Here is a 6,672-nt window from a genome sequence, read left to right on the forward strand (position 1 = left end):
AAAGAAAATTACTACATACTTAAATGTATTATAAAATTAATATATTCCTAAATTTTAGAAGAAACATTCGTAAATAGGTACATTTATACAAAACACAAAAGCATGTAGGTACCTACACATAGGTATTACTGTATATGCAGAAGGAGAAGCTGCTATAACAGGACAAAGGGATATTAATCTTCTAAGCAGCTCAATGTACATGCAAGATATCGCTTGAAAACCTATTGCGAATAGATGATTCAATTGTACTATTTTAAAATAAAAAAATACTGACCCCGACGTGATTTGAACACGCAACCTTCTGATCTGGAGTCAGACGCGCTACCGTTGCGCCACGGAGTCTATGACAATCTTAAGAGTGGCTATTCTCCAAACGCACGGAAGTTTAAGTGTACGTAAAATTTTGAGTGTCTTTTAAACATAATAAATACAAAAACAATGAAAACACAGACGATTTCAGATTATAATCATAAATGGCAATAAATACCTCAATACTTGAGAAGCTAAATGTTCCTCAAAGTGTTTCAGAAGAGCAGACTTTTCTAATGTAATACTTTCCTTTTGTCTTCAACACATTTGAAGAAACATCGAACTTGCATTAGGATGTAAGACAAAGCTGACAAAGACTATTTAAACGTGCAGTAGATATGTATTATACAGAGTCGGTATTTTCTTATCGATGGTCTGCGCCTTTAATAAGAGCAACAAAGAGACATGCATTTATTATACATTTACAACGGGTTAGAAGATATTGGGCGGCCGAAGTAGGAAGGGTCACCAAAAAATTTCGCGTTGTAGATATGGCTTTGTCAGACAGCGTTGCCGAATTTGGAAATTATCAGAAGAAAATATTAAAGTAGAAAAAATAATATAGTTAACTTTTTGTAAACAGATATAATAAACAAATTATTTAAAAATAACAAAATATTGTTTTCACCCATTTTAAAAAAATGTGAAAACGTGGAATTATAATTCAACGTTTATTTTTTCACTTATATTTTTCTTTTAAATAATTTGTTTAGTAGATGTACTTATTTGTTCACAAAAAATAATATAGGTACAGTAATGAGTGCGCTATTAAGAACCGGCAAAATAACGCAAAAGATGGAAAGCATAATACGTTGTGAAATAAAAAGAGATGAAACTAATAGAGATGTAAAATTATCGATAGGAACCTATAAATTTACATTACATAGTTTCGCGGTACAAGTACCTATATTCGAGAAGACTGCGGAAAATGGTAAACTTCATAAAATTAATATTTAGTACTAGAAAAAAGGATGAAAATCAACGGCCACGTAGACTGTGATTTCAGTGCTGAAGTACGCTAAAATCAAATTGAAGTGCTTGAATAGTACGCTAAAGACTTAGTGAGAGATCTTGTTTATCTAAGTCAGTGTTGAAGAACTGGAGGAATAATTCTCTTATTCTATCCATGCCTTATTAGTTCCTTTTTAATTTATGTAGAAATCGAAGCGACTAAATCTAAATCTTTCATCAACTATTTATTAGGTCTTGCTTAGATTAAAACAAAACCATTTGACCCCGACGTGATTTGAACACGCAACCTTCTGATCTGGAGTCAGACGCGCTACCGTTGCGCCACGGAGTCTATATAGTTACAGGGTCTACATTGTCAAATTGACTGTCAGTTCCTCTTCATGGCAAATTTGCAGCGCCAGTTTTCCTTACGTACACATTTACAAAATAATATTTTTACCTCAATCCTGGTCTGGTTCTACGTTCACAGTATGCTGCCTCGTTTTACTTGTTTTTATTTGTTCATAATAAAAACTGCACTGAAAAATACTGTACTGTATCAGTTACTCGTAAAAAATGTAGACTCTGTTATAGTGATGTGGACTGGGAATATTCACAGTGGGAAGGAATTTAAAAAATGGGAATATTCCCTCGGTTATTATATCTTCCCAAAAAGTGGGAATTTATTAAAAATCCTGCTTATTTTTAACATTTTTGGTGGTTTTTATGATGTGGTCTCAATGTGACTGTTTCAACAAAATTGTACTTTTTTATCTGAAAATAATGACATAGGGAGATACTACAGCAGTGGTAATGGTTATTAGGTCTGTTTTTAAAGCAAGTCTCGAGTCTTTATAAATTTGCCTTAAATGTACATTATTTTTAAAGTGTTGGCATCTGAACAAATAGGTAATAAACTACCAAAAATTAATATACAGGGTGTCCCGGAAAATAGTGCGTTCCTTTAAGGTATGGAGAGAATACACAATTTGGAACAAAAAAGTCCTATACCATTTTTTTCTAAAGTTAAGCGTTTCCAAAAAAAAGTTAACATTGTTTTCCATATACCTGTATTTTAATGTTTGGAAATTTTAATAAACTGGCAACATCGTACGCACTACGGCATAATAACATAATAAGAACTCGTTTGTGATTGTGATTAACAGTATTTAAAATAATCCAACCTAATAGTAGGTAATACTACTTATGTATTTACTATTTGTTTACTAAAATTATTTTCTTTTGAAATGTATTGAAATACCTATTGCATAATTTTAAACGAATTACACATCTTTTAACATAAAAACACATCTTTTAACTAAACTAGTATTATGTATTTAGTAAGGTTTAAATGGGTTGAATGCTGAGTATTGCTGAGGGCTTTAACTGAATTACATAGTTTTACTAGTTTACAGTGGAACTTAAATACACCAGATAATGTCTCAGTAATTTGTTTACTTGTGAACTGAAATGAAATAACTAAGTTGTACTTACTTGAAAATAATTAATATACCGAATAGATGTTTCAAGTAACCTTTCACAAACACCATTCATAGGTAATAACATAATAGGTAATACACTCACTATTCGAAAACATTTTCGGCATTGACACTAAACAGGATTCTTTTAACTATCTGTTTACTATCATCTTCTATCTATTTACATGGGACTGTCTATGCTTAAATTTGCGTACCGCACATAGTTGTCAGATTTAAATTTGGATACCAAAATACATTTTAATTTTTTGGTCAAACGGTTGCATTTAGAAAAAAATGTTATAAGAGTTTTTTGTTCTACATGGTGCCTTCTACCTATACCTTTAAGGAACGCACTATTTTCCGGGACACCCTGTATGTATGCAAGTAAATTTACTAAATGATTTTATTAAATTAGGTCAATTCTATTTTGTTTTGCCAGAATCATATATATATTTTTTATTACTTAATCAGGATTAAAAGAAGAAATTTAATTTTTTGATAAAAAACTTATTAACATCTTACTGAAAATCTTAAAAAATTCATTCCCTCATGATTTAATTTACTGTTGATGCTATGATGCTACATAATATGCTGCTGCCAGTGCAACTGCAAAGGAAATTTTCATAACCTAATGGGAAAATTGATCGCTTCATCTCTCCAGAAGGCCGAGGAAAAAAAATCACAGTCAAATTCAAGGAGAGAAAAGATTTTGGAATTGAAGATATTCACTTGGCAGCTTTTTTGCTAGATCCAAATATGCAGGGGAGTTCACGGGAAGTTCATATGCATGGGCTTTATTTGCGAATTTGCTCAAAACATGAGTCTTGTCGTAATGAAAGTTTGGCCGATTATAGGGATAAACAAGGGCTTTTCTCGAGAAAGTTTATTTGGGAGAGAGTTGGTGACGAGGCAACTATTAGGCCTCTTTTGTGGTGGAGGGGACTCAGAAGTACCTGTTATTTAGCCGATGTTGTAATAAAGATCCTGAGTGCCCCTGTCACTTCTGCCGCCACTGAATGGACATTTAGTACCTTCTCCTAGTTCTCCTGGATGCGCTCTAAAAAGAAACATCGTTTATCATCAGAGCAAGCAGCCAAGCTTACCTACCTTGCTTACAATTGGAAACTAATGAACACTCCAAAGGAAGGTACTTTAAGCCGAACGACGTCAACAGATGGTAGGCTTAATAAGAATGGACCTGACGAAGACAAGGGCGACGACGAGGTTGTGCAAAATGAAAGCCATGAGGATGAGGATTGTGAAGAAACAAAAAAGAAGAAGAGGATGATGATGATGACGACGATAACGACGATGAATATCAAATGGATGTAAATGACAGTGAGAGTGAATAGACTCTGATATTTTTTACATCACTTCTTATAGACTACGTCACTAAACTATTCGTTTTTTTATATCAGTAATTGTTATTTCTGTATAAGTTCTTTTCACTAATTGCATTTGTATTTTTATCGCCAACCGTCACCAAAGTCATTCATTATTGTACCTACTCATTTGCCCTCATTTGCGGCAGTAAAGTAACACTTTATTTTACTGAAAGAAGAATTTTACTTTACCTGCCGCAAATAATCAAATTAACCGAGATTGAATGTAAGTGGTTAATGGCAGTAATCGAATGGCGAGTATTTGAGTGAACTTAAAATTTATTTACTTTAATTGTTAAAAATATTGTATACAATTGGCGATATTATCAATTAAATTTATGTCAAAAAGGAGAATTCTGTAGTATTTTGTAATTATATTCATATAAAATCATTTAAAACTTTACCGATTTAGTAATTATTCAATATTGATAACTATCGATTAAACATCGAAAGCGGCCATCTTGCAAAAGTTATCTGTCATCACTCATGAAATTATGAAATTTAAAAAGTTTTTAAATTGTAAATTGTAACTAAGTGTTAAAACCAATATCAAATTGTTGGCGATAAAATTTTGTATGCACCACGTCAGTAAAGACTCTTTATCGAACTCGTCTGTTATTCGCCTCGTTCGCTATGCTCGCTCTGCTCATAATATCAGACTCGTTCCATAAAGAGTAACTTTACTGACTTGGTACATAAATAACTATTAAACTTGAGTTGTTAAATTATTTTTGCACGATTGATCATTTTTGACTGTTTACCGTGACAGATTTTACGTCAGTAGGTGACATTTACTAGCAACTCGACGGTAAGTAATCCAACTCGACGGTAAGTACTCCAACTCGACGGTAAGTAATTCACTTACCGTCGAGTTAAAAAATCTCTTAATTTTAATTTATTTTTTGAAAGAATAAAGAAAACGAATTATTTATTAATATTGAAACTTATGGTAAAATTTGTTAAATTATTTAATGAAATCCCACTTGTTTGGGCTGTGGTTTCACTTCTAACAGAAACTCCTGCAGAATCGCATACATTAGTAGTATCCAACATTTTTTCTCTTCAAATACGCGATCAAAGTTGAAAACTTGGAAATATCAATGCCATCATAAAGAAAAACGGTGGATTTAATCATTGAATATTCTGCCCAGAGGCTTCCAGGAGCTTTCAACTGCATATGTCTTTGAACGAAATATGCCAATAGAGTCTTTTCTTCGATTCTTAAATTCTTGCCTTCGCACCATTTTTTAAAACTTTGGTAGGTATTTTGATAACGGATTTTGGATTTTTCGGGAATAATTGCGGAACACCCTTCTTCCCAAGCCCGTTCAAATTCTTCAAATTCACTTTCGCTCATATTTTAATTTATCATAATCAAAGTTGTACTTAAAATTATTGACAACTAAATAAAAACTCAATTCTCCATTGTTGTTATGCACCCTAGTTACTACCTAACAACCAAAGTATCTATCTTGATAAAATGAATGAAACTAGTCAATATGACGAAAATGTTTAATTTTATAATTTATAATGGTATCAATCGTGCAAAAAACGTTATAAGCATGTCGAACGTTAACCGATCTCAGACAATAATTGGAGTCGTCGCTCCGCTCCTCCTCCAAACAATTGTCTTCGATCGGTATAAAAACCTTACCGTTCTCCATACTTAATATACTATTTCTGCCTAATTTTGATCATATTAGAATTAGAATATGAACCCAACAATGAGTTTCCATTTAAATCAGTTTCGGTGTAAATTATAAATTCCCAAAAATTCCCAGGAAGATATAAATTTTGGGAATATTCCTGGGAATATTCCCTGAGAATATTCCCCCGAGAATAAATTCCCGGGAATTTTACATCACTACTCTGTAACGCGTCTGACTCCAGATCAGAAGGTTGCGTGTTCAAATCACGTCGGGGTCAAAGCTTTTTAACGATTTTAAAATCAAAGCTTTGACTACATTATTAACATATCACACATTACGCATTAAAATATTACACATTACAATAATAAAAATAATTCTGCACGTGTTTAAAATAAGTAAAAAACTCCAGTCCGTTGTTATTCATTTTAACCCATTATAGGCCAGCATCCTAGTTGTAGATCACTGAAAATTTTCTTTTTCAATAACAAAATAATTGTTTATTCGCCGAAAAGCTTCAAATAATGCGCTATCTACAGCAAGTCTTTTTCGTAGTATTTTTATACGCCAAATCGATTGCCGCTAGTCGTGATTGCTTAAACCACGTTCCGACTTTGTTATTAATAAATTATTGCAAAAATAACGGTTTATAGTACGTTTACTCACGGTTATTGCGCTAGATTTTAAAAAACCACTTGAATTGACATAAAATTTGGCATACACGTAGCTTAGATGTCAAACAAAACAAGTGATATTGTGCTGATATGTGCTTTTACCCTGGGGGTGAGTTTCACCTCTTGTCGGCGGTGAAAAAAGAAACATTTAAAATAATTCCGGAAGTGGATAAACTGATTAAGTCTAAGCAACTTTTGTTCTATACAGTTTTTTCACTAAGTCAATACTTTT

At 32.5% G+C, this 6,672-nt stretch overlaps 2 non-coding genes across 2 annotated transcripts; both read right to left on the reverse strand.

Annotated features, from left to right (window-relative positions):
* Nucleotides 1-270: 270 nt before the first annotated feature.
* Nucleotides 271-342, reverse strand: Trnaw-cca (transfer RNA tryptophan (anticodon CCA)). The gene has a single exon. It is a non-coding gene; the product is annotated as a tRNA-Trp (tRNA).
* A 1,198-nt stretch (nucleotides 343-1,540) lies between these two features.
* Nucleotides 1,541-1,612, reverse strand: Trnaw-cca (transfer RNA tryptophan (anticodon CCA)). The gene has a single exon. It is a non-coding gene; the product is annotated as a tRNA-Trp (tRNA).
* Nucleotides 1,613-6,672: the final 5,060 nt, after the last annotated feature.

Source organism: Diabrotica virgifera, chromosome 7 (assembly GCF_917563875.1).
Source record: "Diabrotica virgifera virgifera chromosome 7, PGI_DIABVI_V3a".
In the NCBI taxonomy this organism is placed as follows: Eukaryota; Metazoa; Arthropoda; class Insecta; order Coleoptera; family Chrysomelidae; genus Diabrotica; species Diabrotica virgifera.